General features: G+C 49.6%; 1 protein-coding gene across 10 annotated transcripts in view; it reads left to right on the forward strand.

Moving 5' to 3' along the window:
* LOC144144961 (protein lev-9-like) overlaps positions 1 to 24,261 on the forward strand; it is a 300,769-nt gene that overhangs the window by 48,700 nt on the left and 227,808 nt on the right. The gene's annotated exons all lie outside the window — the stretch shown is intronic.

A 24,261-nucleotide genomic window follows, 5' to 3' on the forward strand; every position in this document is an offset into this window, starting at 1 on the left:
GATTGCACGACGTCAAAATGCGCGACGTAAGATCAGTTGACTACAAAAATGTGTCATAGTACAAACAATAATTACACCCACAGCATCCACATCATACACGAACAAATAAGAACAAACTCAGTGAAATCAACGCACACATGAGGAAAAAAACTGAAGAAAAGGAGTGCTGCCGAAATGAAGTTCGCGCGCCACTGCTAACAACCCGGCCAAGAACTCACGAAGGGGGGAGAGAGAGAGAAAATGTTTACTAAAGCAACAGGGACGGTGTACGGGAGAAAAAGAGTTAGGAGCAATGGGTGGCCAGCCTAGTCCGGTACTCCGCGTGCCGCGGCTACCATTCTCGCCAGAAAGATCAGGGCCTCCTGGTCTTCGATCGAGCTGGCAGCTCTGCATCGCGCACTCCCACTGCTCAAGGGTAGAGGGGATCGGGGTGGTGGAGGGTTTGTGGGGCACGTCCAGACGAGATGAGCTGTGGTGTTAGGCTCATCGCTTGTGGGGGGGGGGGGGGGGGGCAGTTGAGTGGGTAGTTAGTAGGGGATATGTGGTGGAGATGGAGGTGATTGTAATACGTGTTGGTTTGAAGTCGGCGCCAAATGCGGGCGTCAGCGGTAGAAAGGGAAGGGTGGAGATAGAGGGGGATAGGTGCGTCGGGTTGCTCTTTACGGTGAAAAATAACGAGTTCCCCGGAGTGACTGACTGATTGATTGTGGGGTTTAACGCGCCGACGCAACGCAGGCGATGAGGCGCGCCGTAGTGGAGGGCTCCGGATTAATTTTGACCACCTGGGCATCTTTAACGTGCGCCGAAATCTCGTACACACGGGCGTTTTTGCTTTTCGCCTCCATCAGAAAAGCGGCCGCCGCGGCCGGGAATCGAGCCCGCGACCTCGTTCTCAGCAGCGCAACGCCTTAGCCACTGAGCCACCGCGGGGGGTAGTTCCCCGGAGTGAAAGTTATATAGACGTTGCAGTCTATCAAGAGGAGAACATCTGCTAAGTGCTCCAGCTGTGTTGAAAGGGTGGTTAAGCCTTGTTGCTTTTTTCGGAACACGAAAACTGATTGATGCAAGCAGTTCTGGGCATGAAATAGTACCATGAAGCAGTTTGTGCTAGGTCTGAGCGGGTTCGCCGGGAACTTAAAGAAACAGTTATCGGTAGAGGCTCAGAGGGAAAACGATGCACAAATTTGATAAAAATGTCGTCTGTACACGATTGTCACGTTGACAATTAAATAATAATAATAATAATAATAATAATAATAATAATAATAATAATAATAATAATGATAATAATAATAATAATAATAGTGTTTATTGATTCCATAAACAGAATGCATTTGCGGGCCTGCCAAAGCCGCAAGGGCTTGAAGGGCAGTTCCCGCCAGCGAGCAACATGTCATAAACCATACACCAACAGATCATTGTCACTTTCATGAGGCAAATCTTAAGACATACAGCAAACGGAGAAATTTTAAAAGAAAAAAAATATTTTAGACGAAAAAAGCACTGTTGATGGCGAAAGTGAAGATCTGTCAGTCTGCTTTTAATCTGCCTTCGACTATTCCTAGAAAAGAAGTCGTCTGGCAAAGAATTCAGGACCATTGGAACATCGTAGTCCCGAACATGTTTACCAAATCGCGTTTAGTTCATGGCAACATAAAACGATCGTGAGGGCTCAGATCCCGCACAGGAGTGTAGAGCTGGAAAAATTGCAGAGACCAATGTCTCAAGTACAAGCGTTCGTTTGAACAAGAAGGTAAAATCGGGCATGCGCAAAACGCGAAAGACATTGTTATTATCAATATCTGATGTACCATGCCGAACGTTTTTGAGTATGGAACGTACAATAGCATCCACTTTATTTTTCCAGAAATCAGGCAGATAAAAAATTCTAAATAAATGAATTTCATTCAAGATGATTTTGTTTTTTCAGAACTCGTGTCTATCGGTTATCTGGGTATATAAAATCAGAGCAAAAGTAAAAAAAAAAAAAATCGCGCCAATCCACCCCGTGAATGTGGTTGGAAAGCAAAGCTGTAAACGGCACCCATAACGATTACCCATGCGACGTCACTTAAACTCACTCACATCACTCTACAAATAGTAAAACCAGGGAAAAGTGAAATGCACTTAACCACACCATTTATTACTTTAAAGAGATATTCTTGGTAAGGTTAAATCAATGCATGATGCATGAACGTGTTTTGTTGAGTTGAATTGGTGTAGCAAAAAAGTGGAAACTTTTTTTTATAAAATTAAAGTAAGCTCCAACCCTGTGTTAGACGATCTGTTTTCTTCGTCTCTGCGCCGCGGACGGAGGCGGCGAGATTTGCGGCAGAGAAGGAGGAGGAGGAAGAAATACTTCTGTTCAGATTTCTGAACGGCCCACAGTGCAGCCCTGGGGAGTGATTCCTTCTTCTTTGGGGCCCATATGCAGTCCGCGTGGCCTGTGTTCTGTCCACCCGCTGAAGCTGGGTAGGTAGAGAGGGCCTGGACAGCAGCATCTAGCATTGCTCTTGTTGGGATCCATAGTTGACGGAAAGAGAGGAGGGTGCTCAGGGCTAAAGTCGCACACCTCGATTACGGGGCGGAGTGTTCCTACTTCTGAGCAAAATTTACATTCAGCGTCGTAGCGATTGGGATGCATTAAATGAAGACGCGTAGGCTGTAGGAAGGAGCCAGGATTGTATGAGCTGCAGTGTAGTTTGTTGTTCTCTGGAAAGGTCAGTTTAAAGCGAAGGTACGATCTCTCTCAGAAGGCGATAATGCTGGGTTATCTCCCTGAACGTGACAAGCGGGTGACTGTCATCGTGCAGCTCCATAGCACGGAAGGTAAAAGCGCAGACTTGTTGGGTGGGTGTATTTGTTGTCCTCCATTGAAGCGTGAGGGGGTGTCCAGATGAGCTGAATGGAACCGTTTGGGGAGTGGTTTTTTAGCACGCGCAGTGCAAGTCAGGACACCCAACCCGAGTGGTAATTTCAGTAGGCTTGCTGGGAATCGGTGACTAGCCTCCGAACCCCTGGTTGAGTTAGAGCCAGGGTGATGGCTGCCTCTTCTTCTGCTGTCATTTCTTGGGTCCTAAGTGAGGTACACGCAAGGAGGTCGGTTCTGGAGGTAGCCACGATGATGGCGTATTGCTGCCCACGATGTTTGGAGGCGTCTGTGTAGATAACTGCATGATCGCCATCGAGGGTGGTGTTTAGCGCTTGAGCCCGTGCTTTTCGGTGACCTTCCTCATGTGAGGGGATCATATTTCTAAGCAAAGGGAGCATCTTTAGTTTTAGTCGCCAACAGTCTGGGTGTACGTCAAGCGGAGTGACATTCTGGGCTGCCCCAGCCAATCTGGTAAAGCATGCGGTTACCCACCGCAGTTCTGAGCCGGACCTTCTGGTTAGAAAGATGGCCTTCTATCAGCTCTTCCACCGTGTTGTGGAGCCCCGTGCTAAGCAGCCTCTGTGTGGACGCACTCATGAGAAGACCAATAGCCTGCTCGACCGCCTTTCTAATCATTATATAAAGCATTTCTATGTATTCCTTGTTAAGAAGAAGACAGGGGGTTGACGTAAGTGACTCTCGAGAGGACAAAAGCTTCAATTAATCGAAAGGTACCGGATTCCTTTTGGCCTCGCTTCTTGGTGGCAACTCGCCTGATCTGTCTATGATTTGATTAATGTTGTTTTTGAGGCGCTGCAAGGAGACATCACTCTTGGTGTTAGCCTCGAGATGTAGGCCCAGGATCTTGATGCTTGTGCTTGGAGTGATGGCCTGTCAATCAAGGAGTATTTGAAAGTATTCCTTGATTTGGCGTGAGGGCGGATGACAAGGAGCTGTGATTTTTTACGTGAACACTGGAGGCCACAGGCTTTAGCACATTGACGTAATAAAAGTGAGATCCCATGCATTGGTGTGAGCTTCCTTTAATTTTTGTAACTCTTAGCACATGAGCAAGATGCACACAGGGCCGCTAGACGGGCGTGAGTGGTCACGTGACGCTTTCACGTGGCATTCAGCGAGAACGCAGGGGGTAAACCCGTAGATGTGCTTGGTGAGTACACCACCTGTCTTCCCTGTCTTCGCGTGGGCTCGTAGCTAAATCGGTAAGACAACGGACTCTCGCTTTGTTAGTCTATTAGTTCAAGGTTCGATTCCCGGCGGTGCCAGTAAATTCTTTTATTTGTTTGCTGGAGTTTTCTGGTGACACCAACGGTCGCGAAAGAACCCTTGGGGGGTAGAGGTAAAAAGCTTTGCTTTAAAACGGTCGCGAAAGAACCCTTGGGGGGTAGAGGTAAAAAGCTTTGCTTTAAAACAACAAATTCCGTACCTTAATGCGGAATAGGCTAACGCAAATGCAATTTGCTTACGTACTGCTAAGGGACAAAGTGCTTTGAGCCCGTTTATCAAACGGGCAGTTTTCCTCAGCGGAGAATTTTTTCAATCAAATGTTTCGACCAGTACCACACGAAGTACAACCGTTTTATGCCCAATCGTAAACTAAATGAGTCGGCCAAATTGCAAGTGGAATTAAGACCACCCGAGGGTGGAGATAAAATAAAGGGGAAAAGCTAAGCAGCGACCCAAAGCCAGGTCATTGGGTCATTGCGACGCGATGAATGACCTTTAAATATATAGTGCAGTAAACCTTTCGCTCTAATAAAAAGTCAAGCACCCCTTTGTCTAATGACGACGATGGTTGAACGCGAAGCGTTCCCGTGAGGGATTCCTTGGTTGTCGTCTGAGTTTGTATTTTGACTTGCAGACGATTTGGACTTTGACTCGTTGAGCTGTGACTTCGACTCACACGCAGTTCGCACTTTTGATCGCAGTGGCTTTGACTATGACCTTTCGTCGTTTGATTTCGCACGGACAAAGCTTCACTTTCAACCATCGTCGTTTAGTCATTGTTAGACGGAGGTATATATACATCAATCTGAATGGCGGCAAAAAGAGAAGCATCTGTACGTCCTATCGGGTAACCATGGGGAGTGCTACCCGTGTAAAAGCTGGAGATGGTTCAACACGTGTTTTAAAGCAAAGCTTTTTACCTCTACCCCCCAAGGGTTCTTTCGCGACCGTTGGTGTCACCAGAAAACTCCAGCGAACAAATAAAAGAATTTACTGGCACCGCCGGGAATCGAACCTGGAACTAACAGACTAACAAAGCGAGAGCCCGTCGTTTTACAGATTTAGCTACGAGCCCACACGAAGACAGGGAAGACAGGTGGTGGTATACTCACCAAGTACATCTACGGGTTTACCCACTTCGTTCTCGCCGAATGCCACGTGAAAGCGTCACGCGACCACTCACGCCCGTATAGCGGCACTGTGCGCACCTTGCTCACGGGTTTACCCCCTTCGTTCTCGCTGAATGCCACGTGAAAGCGTCGCGCGACAACTCATGCACGTCTAGCGGCCCTGTGCGCACCTTGCTCATGTGCTAAGAGTTACAAAAATTAAAGGAAGCTCACACCAATGCATGTCATCTCATTTGTAGTACACCAATGTGCTAAAGCCTATGGCCTCCAGTGTTTACGTAAAAAATCCCAGCTCCTTGTCGTCCGCCCTCACGCCAAATCAAGGAATACATTCAAATACTCCTTGATGGCCAGACCATCACTCCAAGCCCCAGCATCAAGATCCTGGGCCTACATCTCGAGGCTAACACCAAGAGGGACGTCTCCTTGCATCGCCTCAAAAACAGCATTAATCAAATCATACACATGATCAGGCGACTTGCCACCAAGAAGCGAGGCCTAAAGGAATCCGGCACCTTTCGATTAATTGAAAATTTTGTCCTCTAGAGAGTCACTTACGTCAACCCCATGTCTTCTTCTCGACAAGGAAGACATAGAGATGCCTTATATAATGATTAGAAAGGCGGTCGAGCAGGCCATTGGTCTTCTCATGAGTGCGTCCACACAGAGGCTGCTTAGCACGGGACTCCACAACACTGTGGAAGAGCTGATAGAAGGCCATCTTTCAAACCAGAAGGTCCGACTCAGCCGCATGCTTCACCAGATTGGCTGGGCAGCCCAGAATGTCACTCCGCTTGACGTACTCCCAGACTCTTGGCGACTAAAATAAAGATGCTCCCTTTACTTAGAAATATGAACCCCTCACATGACGAGGGTCACCGAAAAGCACGGGCTCAAGCGCTAAACACCGCCCTCGGTGGGGATCACGCAGGTATTTACACAGACGCCTGCAAATATCTAGGGTAGCAATACGCCATCATCGTGGCTACCTCCAGAATCAACCTCCTTGCGTGTACCTCGCTTAGGACCCAAGAAATGACGGCAGCAGAAGAGGCAGCCATCACTTTGGCTCTCACTCAACCAGGGGTTCGGAGGGTAGTCACCGATTTCCAGCAAGCCTACTGGAATTACCAGTCGGGTTGGGTGTCCTGACCTGCACTGCGCGTGCTAAAAAACCCCTCCCCAAACGGTTACATTCAGCTCATCTGGATACCCCCTCACGCTTCAATGGAGGGCAACAAATACGCCCAACCAACAAGCCTGCGCTTTTACCTCCCGTGCTATGGAGCTGCGCGAGGACAGTCACCCGCTTGTCACGTTCAGGGAGATAACCCAGCATTATCGCCTTCTGAGACAGACCATACGTTCGCCTTACCGTGACCTTTCCAAAGAACAACAAACTACCCAACGACTCATACAATCGGGGCTCCTTCCCACAGCCTACGCGTCTTCACTTAATGCATCCGAATCGCTACGACGCTGAATGTAAATTTTGCTCAGAAGTAGGAACACTCCGCCCCGTAATCGGGGTGTGCGACTTTAGCCCTAAGCACCCTCCTCTCTTTCTGTCAACTACCCAATAAGAGCAATGGGAGATGCTGCTGTCCAGCCCCTCTCTACCTACCCAACTTCAGCGGGTGGATGGAACACAGGCCGCGCGGAGTGCATATGGGCCCCACAGAAGAAGGAATCACTCCCAAAGGCTGCACTCTGGGCCGTTCAGAAATTTGAACAGAAGTATTTCTTCCTCCTCCATCTCAGCCGCAAGTCTCGTCGCCTCCGTCCGCGGCGCAGAGACGGAGAAGTCAGATCGTCTAACACCTGGTTGGAGCTTACTTTGATTTTATAAAAAAAAGTTTCCACTCTTGCTACACCAATACAACTCAACCAAACACCGTTCATGCATCATGCATTGATTTAACCTTACCAAGAAGATCTCTTTGAAGTAATAAATGGTGTGGTTAAGTGCATTTCACTTTTCTCTGGTTTTACTATTTGTAGAGCGATGTGAGTGATTTTAAGTGACGTCGCATGAGTAATCGTTATGGGTGCCGTTTACAGCTTTGCTTTCCAACCACATTCACAGGGCGGATTGGCGCGATTTTTTTTTTTATTGTTGGGACGGTTTTTTTTAATTCTGGCACGTGCTTCAACGGGCCTTGAAAAAGGAATTCCCTCTGGACGCACTTGAGATCCGGTTCTTTCCCATCGAGAGTGATGACGGGGTACCATATGACATTGTGATGGTTCTGGCCCCTCACGACATTTAAAAATCACGTATGGCCATACGTCATCCTGACGGTGATGCAAAGCGCAGTAGGAAATATTTCTCTGATTCCATGGGATGATGGTTGAAGTGTGGAAGGCTCAGTCGGACTCTCCAGAATGGCTTCTGTGATGGAGACGCTGGCGAATCTCAATCAATTTTAGCCGCTTTCTGCTAACAAGGTCTTGGCTAACAGTTTTATCGTCGTAGTATTTTGTTTGTTGGTGCATGTGGGAAGTAGGGCAATAAAAAAATTGGAATGGCGCAGTCTGATGGACGTCGGCTTCATAACGCGAGGGACCTAAGTTCGATTCCGACGACGGGAAGCGTTTCTTGTGTCATCATCATCATCATTATCAGCTGCCCTCCCATTGTGTAAAGTTGGTGTTAGTGCTGTGAATTTTCACTGCTACAGAAGCCATCAGTGAGACATAGAAAGGTTCGCTTTAAAAGTCTCCCGGAACGTTCTCGACTTTGCCTCACGACTGGCTTTCAGTCGTGATTTGCCTCCACAAGCGACGCTGCTCGCTTGTCTTTTCTTTCCTGCGAACATAGATAACGGTAACGTGAACGGGTGCGAAACCCGGTGGTGGTCCAAATCAAAATGCCAACCCGCCGAACGATGGTCTGTACACACCAAGGTTGAACGCCAACTCTCGGAATTTACTGCTAATGCACATTTGCGGCTCGTCGCTAGGATGCGCACCAAGTGCTGGAAGCCACGCGCTCCATTGTTTGTATTTGATTGTACCTTGTTAGTATACATGACATTTTAGTCATTCATGCCAGCTGTGAACAGTGCTGATAATCGCCAACAGAAAGGATTTTAACTTTTTAAACTGAACGAGTACGCTATACGCAAGTGGTGCTACGGATTGTGCCATGGTTTAGCCACATCCCCCGAAATCTCGTCGCCCGTAAAAAAAAAAAAAAATCGCGCCAATCCACCCCGTGAATGTGGTTGGAAAGCAAAGCTGTAAACGGCACTCATAACGATTACCCATGCGACGTCACTTAGATTCACTCATATCGCTCTACAAATAGCAAAACCAGAAAGAAGTGAAATGCACTTAACCACACCATTTATTACTTCAAAGAGATATTCTTGTTAAGGTTAAATCAATGCATGAAGCATGAACGGTGTTTGGTTGAGTTGTATTGGTGTAGCACAAGAGTGGAAACTTTTTTTATAAAATTAAAGTAAGCTCCAACCCGGTGTTAGACGATCTATCTTCTCCGTCTCTGCGCCGCGGACGGAGGCGACTAGATTTGCGGCAGAGGAGGAGGAGGAGGAGGAAGAAATACTTCTGATCAGATTTCTGAACGGCCCAGAGTGCAGCCCTGGGGAGTGATTCCTTCTTCTGTGGGGCCCATATGCAGTCCGCGCGGCCTGTGTTCTGTCCACCAGCTGAAGCTGGGTAGGTAGAGAGAGCCTGGACAGCAGCATCTCCCATTGCTCTTGTTGGGTAGTTGACGGGAAGAGAGGAGGGTGCTCAGGGCTAAAGTCGCACACCCCGATTACGGGGCGGAGTGTTCCTACTTCCGAGCAAAATTTACATTCAGCGTCGTAGTTATTCGAATACATTAAGTGAAGACGCGTAGGCTGTGGGAAGGAGCCCGGATTGTATGAGCCGTAGTGTAGTTTGTTGTCTGGAAAGGTCAGGGTAAGGCGAAGGTACGGTCTGTTTCAGAAGGCTATAATGCTGGGTTATCTCCCTGAACGTGACAAGCGGGTGACTGTCCTCGTGCAGCTCCATAGCACGGGAGGTAAAAGCGCAGGCCTGTTGGGTGGGCGTATTTGTTGCCCTCCATTGAAGCGTGAGGGGGTGTCCAGATGAGCTGAATGGAACCGTTTGGGGAATGGCTTTTTCGCACACGCAGTGAAGGTCAGGACACCCAACCCTACTGGTAATTCCAGTAGGTTTGCTGGGATTCGATGACTACCCTCCGAACCCCAGGTTCAGCGAGAGCCAAGGTGATGGCTGCCTCTTCTGCTGCCGTCATTTCTTGGGTCCTAAGCGAGGTACACGCAAGGAGGTTGGTTCTGGAGGTAGCCACGATGATGGCGTATTGCTGCCCTCGATGTTTGGAGGTGTCTGTGTAGATAACTGCATGATCCCCACCGAGGGTGGTGTTTAGCGCTTGAGTCCGTGCTTTTTGGTGACCCTCGTCATGTGAGGGGTTCATATTTCTAAGCAAAGGGAGCATCTTTAGTTTTAGTCGCCAAGAGTCTGGGAGTACGTCAAGCGGAGTGACATTCTGGGCTGCCCAGCCAATCTGGTGAAGCATGCGGTTACCCATCGCAGTTGTGAGTTGGACCTTCTGTTTAGAAAGATGGCCTTCTATCAGCTCTTGCACCGTGTTGTGGAGCCGCGTGCTAAGCAGCCTCTGTGTGGACGCACTCATGAGAAGATCAATGACCTGCTCGACCGCCTTTCTAATCATTATATAAAGCATCTCTATGTCTTCCTTGTCGAGAAGAAGACAGGGGGCTGGCGTAAGTGATTCTCGAGAGGACAAAAACTTGAATTGATCGAAAGGTATCGGATTCCTTGAGGCCTTCCTTCTTCGTGGCAACTCGCCTGGTCATGTGTACGATTTGATTCATGCTGTGTTTGACGTGCTGCAAGGAGACGTCACTGCCGGTGTTAGCCTCGACAAGTAGGCCCAGGATCTTGATGCTGGGGCTTGGAGTGATGGCCTGGCCATCAAGGAGTATTTGTATGTATTCCTTGGTTTGGCATGAGGGCGGACGACAAGGAGCTGCGATTGTTTACGTGAACACTGGAGGCCACAGGCTTTAGCACATTGGCGTACTAAAAGTGAGATGCGATGCATTGGTGTGAGCTTCCTTTAATTTTTGTAACTCTTAGCACATGAGCAAGGTGCGCACAGGGCCGCTAGACGGGCATGAGTGGTCGCGTGACGCTTTCACTTGGCATTCAGCGAGAACGCAGGGGGTAAACCCGTAGACGTGCTTGGTGAGTACACCACCTGTCTTCCCGTCTTTGCGTGGGCTCGTAGCTAAATCGGTAAGACAACGGGCTCTCGCTTTGTTAGTCTATTAGTTCCAGGTTCGATTCCCGGCGGTGCCAGTAAATTCTTTTATTTGTTCGCTGAAGTTTTCTGGTGACACCAACGGTCGCGAAAGAACCCTTGGGGGGTAGAGGTAAAAAGCTTTGCTTTAAAAACCGACGGCATCCCATGGTAGCCGCCATTGGCGCCGGCGACGCTTTATCATACAAGGGGAAAGGTCAGAGTGTACCCAATCTTGACCCCACTTAGACGAATACAACAGACTCTCGTTAAGACGAATTCGGTTATAACGAATTTTACGATTAACACGAACACTTTTGCTCCCCTGTAACGTGCACAATGCGGAAAACGCCAGCATAGGACGAATTTCTGGTAATACGAACAAATTTTACCGGTCCCTTCGAGTTCGTCTTAACGGGAGTTTACTGCACTTCGCTCTAATATTTTCACAAGTATGGAGAGACTAGCATCCTATCATATGGCTTGTCAATTATACCCAGGAAACAACCGGTGTTTGTGACATATAGAAGAGCCGACAGACCAGATTGGCTACGTCAGCGTTTAACCCCCCCCCCTCTTGTCAAGATCATGTCGTCTTTGTTCGCACTCCTCTGGTATAATCACGTTGTCGTATGGAGGTATTCGTGCGCTGGAAAAAAGAGACTAAACCCTAGATATTCAAAGCTAAATCTTGTATTAGCCTGGTTAACTCTTCGTTTCACAAATACTACGGTCAATGGTTCCTCCAAAAGGTGAACGTCAACGTGGGCTTCTAAGAAGCCCTCTAGTCGACTCGGAAAGACTCTGGTACCAGTACTGCCTGCTGTTTGAAGGGATTCAACGCGCAGAAACCTCCGAACGCCGCTGCCTTTGGCCCTACATTTCGAAAGGGCCCCTGGCTTCGCGGCGGTAGTCATCTTCCCGCCGGGAAATTTTCAAGGACGTTTGGTTTGCAACCTAGTCCTAAGGGGTGGTTGCAAAGGCTTGTGCCTTTTATCTTGGGTTGCTCGTTTTTAGATATAATAGAGTATTCTCATTCCTAGCTGCGTAAGTAGCGGAATAGTTGCAATGTTTCTCTCGTGCATTAATGCCTGCCGCAACGGCTTCGCGATCGCGGTGGTTGACTCCGAAGGCAACATGCGGGCGTCCGGCAGCACTTTGAGCAAGAAAGTCGAGGAAGCAGAAGAAATAGACATCGCCCTAGCCATCGTAGACCAAGAATGCCACACGATCCTCAGAGATTCCAGACAGGCGGTGAGGAACTACGCCACAGGAAGAATTTCCCCAACAGCGGCAGGCATCCTGATCCGACAGGCAGACCGCGACAAGAGGATTCGTATCAAGTGGTTCCCGGTGCACGCAGGTGCAGGGTCGGAGAAGAATGCCAACCGTAACGAAAGGGCACACGCCCGAGCGCGAGGACTAACCGACCGTGCCGAAAGCAACGGCTCCCCGCTGTGGTTCAGTGACAAAGACAGGATGACCAGCTATAACGAGTTGACCAAGCCCTTTCGGCTGGCCCGCAGACTTCTCCCGCCGCTCTGCAAAAGGCTGAGCAGGTCACAGACCGTCCTGTTCAGGTAATTGCAAACGAGAACGCTTCCGAGCCCAGCGCTACTGCATAAAATGTATCTAGAATCACACCCCGATGACAAGTGCAGGTCGTGCCGCAGGGAGGCGGCCACATTCGAGCACATGCATGCTATAGGACTGCTCTAAACATCCAAACGAAGCGAACTCAGGACGTATACCGCTGCAGCTTGAGGAAGCAACGCGGAGTGACCACCAAGACACACAACTCCAGGCCGTCCAGCAAGTCATCGAGGCGCTGGCTAGGCAGGAACATAGCTAGCCGGCAACGTCGAGCGAGGATCCTCGCAGAGCACTCGCCAAGAAGACGACGTAGGCCACGCCCGAAGCGCGCGTGCGCGCTTTGCTGCAGGCTTAATAAACGTTTTCCCAATCCAATCTCGTGCATTGAATTTATAACGCAGCCAGCGAGCACTTTGTCCTCTGTGTTCTGATTCGCTTGTAATTGTAGAGTGTGCTTTCTTTTAAAACAAAGCTTTACTACTCGCGTCCAGCGGTTTCGCCGCAGATGGGCAAGTTCAGCTTTTGACAGCAAACACACCCCTGGGACACACCCCTTGAAGCGCATCACGTGACTCGCCGGGCCCACTCGGCGCTGCGCACAAGGGCCCGTTTTCAGTAGTTCTGCTCAGCTAGCGGAGGCGGCCGCGGCGTATGCGGCCGATCAGCTGATAGCCAGCCGACCACCCCCGCAGCCTCCCAAGCATGCGCCGCTGGGTCGTCTCAGGCTACGTGGCTCGCCTTGCGCCCGGCTAAGAGGAACGGCGCGTTCACCGTGAATGAAAGCGAGGCCGGGCCTCCTTCTGTGAGCGTTGCACGGGACCGAACGGCTTTGAGCCGTGGTCGGCAAAACAGCTACATCAAAGGTTAACCAAGCGAAGTCAAGACTTAACCAGACTAAGTCAAGCTTTTGCTTCGCATGTCCAAGGTTAGCTGAGCTAAGCCGCACACATTTTTTTTTGTTTGTACTGTCATAAAAATTGTTTTGTTGTCGGTTCGAGACTGCGACTTACGCTATCTTCGCTGCTACCGGCGAAAGCTGGGTACCGAAGACCAATCCCGCCGGCACGGGTTACATGTGGAGTACTCTGCTCTTCCACCCGATCCAATCCCGAAATGTAGCCCCTGCTAACACGCAAACGTCCTCGTGGCATAACCAAGGGTGTATTATCCATGATTCAAAGGGTTCCAATGAACTGGGCCCTCCGAACTTAGAGGGCTCCCCGAGGTATGGAAAAAAAAATTACACCATCTTCCCGAGGGGAACCATGGGGGGATGCGGAGCGAGTACTGCTGCTCGCTCAGGTACTGCTGCTCGACGTTGTCGTTTCGGAGCGGCTTCTCGTTGTCGTAGTTCAGGTTTGGCTGCTCGACGTTCAGGAACCGCCGCTGCTTCACGTTGTCGTAGTTCAGCATCCGCCGCTCGACGTTCACGAACAAACGCTGCTTCACGTGCTCGAAGTTCAGGTACTGCTGCTCGACGTTGTCGTTTCGAAGCGGCTTCTCGTTGTCGTAGTTCAGGGTCTGCCGCTCGCTTCAAACGTTTACGTTCAGCGTCGCGTGCCCTTCGCTTCGCAGCTTTGTCTTGATTGGAAGTAACGTTGCTGTGTGCGTTTGTGCTGATGCTAGTATGAGGTTGCGTCAGCCCACTCGCAGACAGGGCTGTTTATTCCATCACACTGCATCTGAAGTCAACGGAGTCAGCTGACGTCAACCGAAGCAAGCGCTGCCAGCGCTGCACTGACGCGCGCAGCGCGCTACCGCTGCTTATATTCACACTTGAAGGAGAGGAGACTAGAGGAGGAGAGATGCGCAAGCGCCGAGCATGCGCGGTGTGAGTAGAAGCGAACGCACGCGAAGCGCACGCAGCTGGTAGAGAGAGAGAGAGAGAAAGAAAGAGAGAGAGAGAGTAACGCGCAGCTGTTGGAGAGAGGGAAGGATGAGAGTTGCACATGCGCAGTGTGAGTGCGGACACCGACGACGCCGACGCCGACGCGGGACAGGCCACCGCTATAAGATGCTCCGCATCTAAAAATGTGGCTGTACCCTCTTTCATAGGAATCCGCAAAACACGAAAGTGAAAGAGACCTTCACAGGAGCAGTTGAATGTTAAAGGAATTTCCTTCTTGTGCGAAGGGTTCGCGAGCCTGACCCCGCCAGGCGATGTGACACCGACACGCAAGAAACAAAAAAACAGGGGAGGGTGCCTCAATTCACGCGCGTTCCCCGTACACGAAGGCGCCGGCATCGAGGCGTCAACTGTCGGCACTCATTAGCGTCAAGGTGCGCTACTTCGCTTCGCTTCTTCTAGACGGCGCGCACCATCTAAATGAGTCATAGGAAAGCACATCAGGCGCGTTCGTAGCATAGCTCACGTCTCGGTTCGTAGCGCTGTGGGAAGAGCGCCACGTACCTTCCGTTGCGGCGGCTAGAGAGTCGTGGGATCGAAACCGAGCGCCGCCGCGTCAATGGCACTTTTTCTGGCGACGTAACTTCCGTGACGGATATCACGTCACCAAAATCTTTGTGTACCGGGCATAAAATACTTTCGTGTTAAAAATCGCAGACTTCGTGGTTTGGTACGAAAGAGTTTAATAAGCATCCTGCTCATTTCCGCTGATTGAAACAGAGATTATGTATTTCAAAAAAAAAAAAAGCTTGAAAAGACTGTTCGTTGCATAGTGTTCATAATCCTCAAGTCAGCTCAGGGTCCTTCAGTCTGAGGTAAAAATGTCGCACTAATTCAAAACCATGCATCGCGTAGAGCGACGGAGCTGATCCAGAAGAACAGAGGGAGCAGCTCGACTCGGATTTGAGCAGCTGCGGTCCAACAATTCCGGAACGCGGCATGCGGGCTGATGTGGAAAAACAAAAACAATCCGGCAGAAAATTTTATTCCTTGCACAGTTAATTATTTTAACCTCCCGGGAGCGCATGTTACATATTCTTGGGGGCCAAATTTTAATCTTTAATCTTGTCTATGACCCCTCGTCTCTCGGTATAGTTCAACTGCAATGAAAATCTCCCCACGCACTCTGCGAGAAAGAAGACGTGCAAGCGGTCATCGTAAACACTTCGGGGAATCTTCGAGTAAACACGGCATGTGTTATATGTAGTGAATTCTAAAAAAGCGTCAAGTCTCACGAATGACGAGATGGTAAAGCAAGAGGGGCCTCCCTGGTTTTTTTATCTGCGCCCTCAGCACTGTTAATCCGGCCCTGTGCATACCCCGTGGCGGTAGTAGCTAGGCGGACACTTTGACTGGAGAGGTGCGCTTCTACCCGCTCCACTGTCGTATTGTGTACCCCCCCCCCTTCCGGTGTTAGAATCTGGTTGTGTATTTTAGAGTGCCTAGGCGGCAATGTCACAGCAGATATAGATAGAAAAGTCCCCATCCCTCACACCGCCTGCGTTCACCGCATTCTTCGGCCCCTTCCCCACATTTTGCACCCAACTCATAACGCGGTCCGAAGATCACAGAGGGCGCGGGTGCTAGAAAAACGTCTTCCAGTTTGTCCGGATGTACACTATGTAGACGCCGCCGAATACCGCCATTACGACAGGCACGCCTTAGCTGTGATCAATAAGCCCGACGATTTGCCCATCGCCTCCCTCACAGTTCATTCCCTCCCCCACCCCGATGCGAAGGAGGTGGCACTAGCCTTAGCAGTACCGTTCAACGGGCCGGTCCCCACGATCATAATCTCGGATTATAATTCTGCCGTCCAGAATTTCGCTCGGCAGGATATATCGACGCTTGCACTCAAAATTATATCACAAAATCCCCCAGCCTCCCCAGTGGAGTCGATCTTGCCCGGCCCACGCCGGTCTTGGAGGGAACAAGGCAGCCATGACGCCGCTCGAGGACTGACGATCAGAGCAGGTTCCAGCCACGTCCCCTACCAGGGGGTCAGATCCGCAGGGGATAGACTGGTGAAGTTCAATGATACCGCCACTTATTACCGCCTCGCCCGCCTTAATCATACCCCGCACATCCTAAGCTAACTCATGCACAAGAACATGCCGTCTTCGTCAAAAGTTTCTGGGACACGCCTAAAGTTCATGGGCCGCAAATAATTCAACGCCAAAGCTTAACATTCAAAGAAGGTTGAATTATTTCATGGCAGTAAGCTAGGGGAGAGTGTATGCCAACGTTCTGGCATAAAACATTCGAGCCTCATAGATGTAAGCTTGAATGTTGGATTCTTTGTGGCCTATGAAGTATTAACATGGCCTAGAAACTTCTGACAAAGATTGTACCTGGAGACTTCTGCAAACCCATACTCTCCCTTCAGGGCGGTACTTTATCACGTCCACCCCTCCCTGCACCAAACCCCTAATTGCACCGCATATGGCATCCGTGTCACACTCCCCCACTCGAAAATGTGGGTGCGTGCGGGCGTCATATTACGACGCCGAGTTTCGCAACTGGTGATTATTACGACTACGAAATGTGCCCTTTGCACGTTAGAACTTTGTTGAGCGCACAACAGATGGCGCCATCATCGTGATGAGCTGCAGTGAAAGTGGTGAAAAGTCACTGAAACTAAAACACAAACCGGAATATGTACGAAAACGTATACCAGATTAGACCTGTCGCCAGACTGGTTTTTAAAACTGAGCTTTTTACCTTTACCCCCCAAGGGTTCTGTCGCGACCGTTGGTGTCAACAGAAAACTACCGCGACAAAATGAAAGAAATTACTGGCACCGCGTGGAATAGAGCATAGATCTAATAGAGAAACGGAGCGAGAGCCCGTTGTCTTACCGATTGAGCTACGAGGCCACGCGCAGACGGAGGAACAGGCGGTGCACTCACCGAGCACATCTGTGAGTTTACCCCCCGCGTTCTCGCTGAATACCACATTATCGCTTCACGCGACCTCTCGCACCGCTGTGCGCTCCGCCCACCGCACGTGTAGCGGCCGTTTGCGCGCGTTCCGCATGCGATAGGAGTTATAAAAATTAAAGGAAGCTCACACGAACGCATGGCGTCCCACTTCTCCTCCGTCTCTGCAGCCGATCTTGCCGCCTCCGTCGGCGGCGGTAGAGACGGAGGAGAAGTGAGATCGCCTAACACCAGGTTTAAAGGAGCCATGAAGAGAAAACAAAAGTTTATTTTATTCGAAAGATTAGGTGTTTCATAGTACCCCAAGCGCTTTCCCGGAAGCAAATGATGCTTTATTCACTGAGAAATAAGGCAATTTAAGCCAAAATTTTAAATCTCCCGCTAAAATTGAACATTCCGTGACGTGTACAATGGCGTCATAGAGCCGGTCCATGAAACAGATACTTAGTATGTCGACTCCATATAGCACCCACACGCGGGAGTCGACCGAGACGGCGGCCATTTTAAAAATACTAGTAAAACCTAGTGCACCCGCAGCCCTAGTCATGGAATCGCCTGATCCGGAGAACAAAACTCTCGCCGAGGAGCTCGGGCTTGCATTTAACACCCTCACACCACAAAAACGCTCAATGCTTCTGAGTGCACGAGCGGCAAGTGTTGTGGGATACGCGGTGGACGGGAAAGCGACCATTCCGCGATAGCCACAACAGACGAACGCCCAGCCGTCGGCACCGCTGCCTCGTCAGCCCCGTCGCGACGGACGAATATAGACTGGTACGTATGTGCTGTATTTTGATTACGGTTAATAATAGTTCAATTTCAGTAGCAGTATCACTTATGCCAGTTGGCCGGTGTCGTGTATGGAAAGCTGTTCGCGCGAGCTCTCTGCTTCGACCAGAAAGATACGAGCGTCAATGCGCGGTGTTTACGGCATTTTTTTCCCCAAGGTCAGAGCGATTTGACGAAGTCGGCGACGAGCGCCAGCATGTCCCAGGAGTGAGCTAACGTAAGGGTCCCTGCCGTAATCACTTCCTCGGAAATGAAGCGAGCACACTCGTACTTCCTTTAGCTCTCTTTGTCCTCCGTTTGCAAAGTTCACAAAACGTAGCCACTTGCTTCGCCTAGGTTCGTCGTTGGACAGCACATGAAAGGAGATCTCCTCACCGGCGGGGATGTCGCACTCCCTCGACGATTTGCCCGTACTACATGGGCATTTCAAAACGCAGCAACGAAATTTCATTGTAAAGTACTCGAACAAACTGAAGTTTTCAGTGGTTGTAAACTGGAAACGAGCTCGTAACAACAGCAGCAAGCCAACACCATTCGAAACTTACGCGACGACTGGCACTATCTCGTCGCTTCTTGCTGTTTCTTACTCCCCTCGTTTCTATTTTTACCTTTGCTGGTTGGCGATATGAGGGCCAACCTCCTGTGAAGGGATTACGATACGAAGCAAGGTCGCGGCTGTGCGTGCTGGAACGGTTCGTTGGCCCCAAAGAGCCTCGAACCCGAAAATTCGTCTGCGCGACGGCGAGATGTCGAGCTTGGCCGGCGCTATTTTCGTACGCATTGGCGCACACGCTTGCGAGTTCGTTCGGACCTTCAACCGTTTACTCCACCCTTCTTTGTCACAAAAAGAATGTGCAGTATGTTTCACGGGCATTTAGCTCGTTATGCAAACTGTAAGCCCTGCCTAACATGCGTTTGCTTTTGCCGGCCTCCGCCAATCGCAGAGCACTCCCAAGTGACATCACCGGTTCTGTTGCGGAAAATGAGCTGGTGGGTCGCATGGTCATTTCCTTTTTTCCTAATTATGTAGCTTATTTGAGCGAAGTTTGCGTTATAAGTGGTGTCGTTATGGTTCTAACGAGGCAATCTTTCGAATGAACCAAACTTGTGTTTTCTCTTCATGGCTCCTTTAAGCTTCCTTTATTTTATAAAAGAAGAGTTTCCGCTCTTGTGCTTCGCCAATACAACTTAACCAACCACCGTTCATGAATCATGCATTGATTTAACCTTAGCAAAGAATATATCCTTGAAATAATAAAGGCTATTGTTAAGTGTATTTGAGTCTTAGCAGAGCCACGTCTGTGAATTCAAGTGACGTCGCATAAGTAATCGTTGTGGGTGTAGTTTACAGCTTCGCTTTCCAACCACCTTCACAGGGTGTATCGGTGTGCATTTTTTACCCCCAAAAAACAAATGCATTACCCCGGGCTTCGACTGAAAGGATTTGAAAAGTGTGATAGAGAGACCCTGGTACTTTGATTCAATCCTAATGGGAGATACCACATTATTCTCGGGATTCTTTTGCACGAAGTAGCCACAATGGTCTTTTGCACCTCATAGCTATGAGGTGTAGTCGAAACACCCAAAATTTGAATTTCTGAACAACGACGTTCTGAAGCAACAGGCGGCGCTAGACACACTAATTTCATTCAGCATCGAAACAAGCAGGACCATGCAGCAAATACAGAGCATGGCATGCGACGCGAAAGTGAGGCGCAAAATTAAAAATCAGAGAGCGCTTCACCGGCGGTTCAGCAATCCCCTCACTGCGACGTTGCAACGCACCGAGATGTATAAAGCATTTCGATTACTCACTACCGATGATTTGTGTTCTTTGACTACAAACCGATTACACGTCACGCGGGTAACGCAACATTCTCGGTCCGCCCACGGGGCACAGTTGAAATTTCTGCAATGCTACAACTGTGGGATCATCCTGCTCCTTCAACAGGACAACGCAATACACCACTGTGACACTCACGCAATACACCGCCATCTGCTTCGGGGGATCGTAGTGGTTGAAGTTGCTCGTTCTTTTGTCGTTTTATGCCTGCAAGAATGAAAAGATGATCGCCAATGGGAAGTGCGCACGACTTGCCGCTTTGTCATTCCAACCGCCGTCACTGTCTCGCCCGGCCGGAGCAGCTGCAATCTTGAAAGCTGTTTTTTCGCTACGCCGAGATCTCCCGAGAGAGGCCCACATATGTCCTCGGATATCGAAGCTCACTGCTGTCGCGCGCGTATGCATGCGCCGTCCAGGTTGGTCCGTAATTGTAACGGGCTGCACATGTGCAGTCGCTACCTGCAGCTATACTGCGTACGCCCTTCTCTAGCGTACGCCTAAATAAAAAAAAAATGCGCGCCAATCCACCCTGTGAAGGTGCCTGGACAGCGAAGCTGTAAACGACACCCACAACGATTACCCATGCGACGTCACGTGAATTCACACACGTGGCTCTACAAAGAGTGAAACCATAGGCAAGGGAAATGCACTTAACTACACCATTTATTACTTCAAAGAGATATTCTGTGCTAAGGTTAAATCAATGCATGATCCACGAATGGTGGTTGGTTAAGTTGTATTACTGAAGCACATGAATGGAAACTCTTATTTTGTAACATGACAGGAAGCTCATACCCGGTGTTAGACGATCTCACTTCTCCGTCTGTTCCGCCGCCGACGGGGGCGACGAGATCGGCGGCAGAGACGGAGAAGTGCGATGCCATGCGTTAGTATGAGCTTCCTTTAATTTTTATAACTCCTATCGCATGCGGAACGCCCGCAAACGGCCGCTACACGTGCAGTGAGCGGAGCGCACAGCGGCGCGAGAGGTCGCGTGAAGCTATAACGTCACATTTAGCGAGAACGCAAGGGGTAAATCCGCCGATGTGCTCGGTGAGTGCAAAGTCTATTCCTCCGTCTGCGCGTGGGCTCGTAGCTCAATCGGTAAGACAACGGGCTCTCGCTCCGGTTGTTTGTTCGTTCCATGATCGATTCGTGGCGGTGCCAGTAACTTCTCTTATTTGTTCACGGGAGTCTTTTGTTGAGACTAACGGCCGCGACAGAACCCTTGGGGGGTGGAGGTAAAAGGCTTCGCTTTAAAGAAGGCTGCCGTGGTTGAACGCGATGAAAACAAGTTTGTCGAGCGATAGCTCGATTTTATAGACCGGGAGCGCACATTGAAGGTGCACACAATTGCAACTCAAGACAAACAACCCACGCTGTAGGCGCGAACACAGTGAACTTGGATGCAGCTATAGCGCCTCCTTGCACCATTTTCTGATGGCACGCACCCTTACTCTTTCCCCATATTCCCCTCTCCACGCCACTTCTTTTGGTACGAACGAGCGAATACACGCTTTCACTCCGCACAACCGCACGAGGTGCGGGATGGCTTCCCGTGGTAGGTGGTGATGGTAACATTTTAAGTGCCGAGCACTTCAGGGGCCCGGCTTGTCATTGCTCGTCCGCGGTCAAGCTATCTAGCAATTGCAGTCACGCGGCGTAAGGCACCTAAACAGAGAGAGAGAACTTTATTACCCGGAGGTGCCCCTAGTCCGAGGCTCCGGGTATGAGCCTGAGGGCCAACTCTGCCCGTTCCGTCACCTGTCGCTGGCCTTGAGGGCCTGAGTCGGCGAGCCACTACTGCCACTTGGCGAAGCTGGCGTGAGGTATCGGCGGAAGGGCGGACTTCTAAGTGCAAGGCAAAGTGTGTGGTCTATGTCCGGGTACTCGCCGCAATGTGGGAATTGTGGGGCACCCTCCATTTTTCGGAATTTGGGTATCATATAAGGAGTGGATTTTTGTCTGAGTATAGCTGAGTGCCGTTGTGTTAGTGTACTGTGAGTTGCGGGAATTAAACAGCTGTCTGGAAAGGCGTGCCTCACGAAGTCTTTCTCTTCGGAAAGATACGCGCGTGTCCCTCGATTCAGCCTTCTGGCCAAAAGGTAAAAAAATACCTGAAAAATACCTGAACAGGCACAGAGTCATTCAAGACTCTTGGAACCGCTGGAACTGGTCATACATGACCCCATTATTTAGCGCGAAGAAAACTGCTGGTATATTTGAGGCAAAACGTATGTACTTCACCGGCAGTCCCCGCGTTGATTTAGTTAGGAATGGCCATTGGGTTGGTTTGGAAAAAAAGTCGCCACGGAAGGAGAAGGGCTCCAGCACGTGCGAGATGAAAGCAAGCACAAAAAGAACATAACACCCGCTCGTGCTGTTCCAGGTAGAACAAGAAAGAAAAGATAAAGAAAACCATGTGAGCTGTCCCAAGAGAAGACGCGCGAGCACTGCGGAGGCGGGAAAATTGAATTGCGTTGAACAATCCTCTGTTCAATTGATCAAGAGCGGAGTGAGACAGGGAAGGGGGGGGGGGGGGGGGCGTAGATCGAGAGGGGTGCAAGGAAAGAGCGGAGAATGGCTATACAGCCCCTCTGGCTAATAACTGCTCCGCACTTCACAGATTTCACATTGAGGGGAACTGCTATAACTTTTTATCGACAGGTAGACAAAAAGAAGCGGGAAAGGGGTGGAAGCAGCCTATACATCTTGGCTAATCTTGAGGGCAAGATCGACGCTGAGATGAACAAGGCGTTTGGTAGGTTTGTACCTGAAGTTAAAGAACGCTTTTCCTCTACAAAATCTGCAGAAATTCACAGAATTATCTCCTAATGCGTAGCATTCTTATGCAGCTTGTATAGAGTGAGTTCTTTAACGACATATTTGAGTATAAGTGGCCAAAGGCGTTGGGTTATGTTATTGTTTTTAAGTTTCCTTTTGTTTCTTTTTCCGAATGATCTACATGTATACCATTACAGACATATATCCTATACTGCGCCAATTATGTATTTTTCTGCAGATGCAAGGCGTAGGGCAGGGTTCGTCCATTTTTGCTATTTTTATTCTCATTTCGAAGGTTCCCTTGCGCGCTTTTGTTGTGTAATACCCCTGCTACACTTGCGTCTAAGTGTCATTTGAACCAAATGTCATTTGACTCAAATGGGGTGCTTCGAATGCCATTCAGAATCCGCCGTGCTACACTACAATTTCAATGGCATTTGAAAGCTTTAGCATTCGCTCGCCGTGCTGCACGGCGCTGCTGCTGTCGAGTTCTGGTTTTACACAATAATGCAACAATCAAATTTAGCGGCAGTCTGTAGTATTAAAATGATATGAAATTACCAATAACGTAAACTTTGACACGGTTTTTGCTTAATTCTGAATCCCAATCGAGGTGTTTTGTGATGTCTGGCCACACTGGTTCGTTGCTTGCTCGCACTCATGGAGGAAAAAAAAGCTTAGGAGAGGCCCCCAGCTATCCCCGCGCATTGGCAAAGTGTGGAGGAAGTCACGTGTTTTCGGCGGCCATTGGAAGTCGCGTTAGCAACGGCGTCCTAGCAACGGCCCGCCCGCCGTCCGCCAGTAATGGAGGAAAGGCAGCGCCTGCCTTGTCATCCGATTGCGAAGATTGCTGCTTCGCTTTGCTGCGCTGTGGACTTGCGGAACTCGAAAAGGATGCTGCGAGTTGCGACAGCTGCGCCGATGTGAATATGTCATGTAATTTCTACTTGCAAGTGCACCTTGTACCGCGTCAAGCTTTTGCTCCGGTCGCGATCACGACGCGCCTATTGAAGTGCAGATATCGTGAACGCGTCGTCCCGTCGTACGCGCGGACACCCGTCAAGTAGATTTTCGGGAAGTGATACACGGTGGGCTGTGCGTAGGCGACTTGCAACCGAACGATTCGCAACAGAATTTTTTGGTTATCGCCGCTGCATGTAGTTTGCTAGGCCGGCGATGCGCGGCAGTGCCTTTGCAAAATTGTTACAAGGTAGATTCCCGGTTGATATAATTCCATCGTCCTATTACCTTGGTAGGTGTCCGTCTGTTGACTGGAAGAGTGTTGGATCTGGAATCTGTATCTTTTTTGTTGTGTCGCTCTGGATTTCGCTTTTCAACGCTTCAGACTGCGAGGTTAGTGTATGAACGTTTTCAGCTCATATCACCTTGAATTTATTGACACTGAGACAAGTTGAAACTTTGCGAAAAAAACGTTTATTGACGCCACCCACCATCTCCCTTTTTTTTTGCTCAATAAAACGTTTTGCTTACTCCTCCTCCTCCTCCTCCTTCGGAAAAAATTCTATCGAAGGCACGCGAACAACGGTAAAAACACTCCACAATTTTTTGGCTTGAAATCTGCATGAAGTGCTGCTTACCTATATATATAGAACGGCCGTTTAATTGACTAGTCATCTCTGGGATTGCCAGTGAAACTGCAACGCAAACTTGGGCACTTTCCAGTCCGGTAGCCGCACGGCGTTCGCCCACTGTTTCCGGCGTTCTCCATCGCTTGGGAACCTATAAACGGCGGCGATTGCAAACAAAGGATGAATGCACACCAATGTACAGCAATACTATTCAGCGGAATGATGCACTCACCGGTGGAAAGTGACGCCCAATTCCTTGGGTACCG

Source organism: Haemaphysalis longicornis, unplaced genomic scaffold (genome assembly GCF_048455015.1).
Source record: "Haemaphysalis longicornis isolate Haplotype H1 unplaced genomic scaffold, Haemaphysalis longicornis Haplotype H1 scaffold_1, whole genome shotgun sequence".
Lineage (NCBI taxonomy): Eukaryota > Metazoa > Arthropoda > Arachnida > Ixodida > Ixodidae > Haemaphysalis > Haemaphysalis longicornis.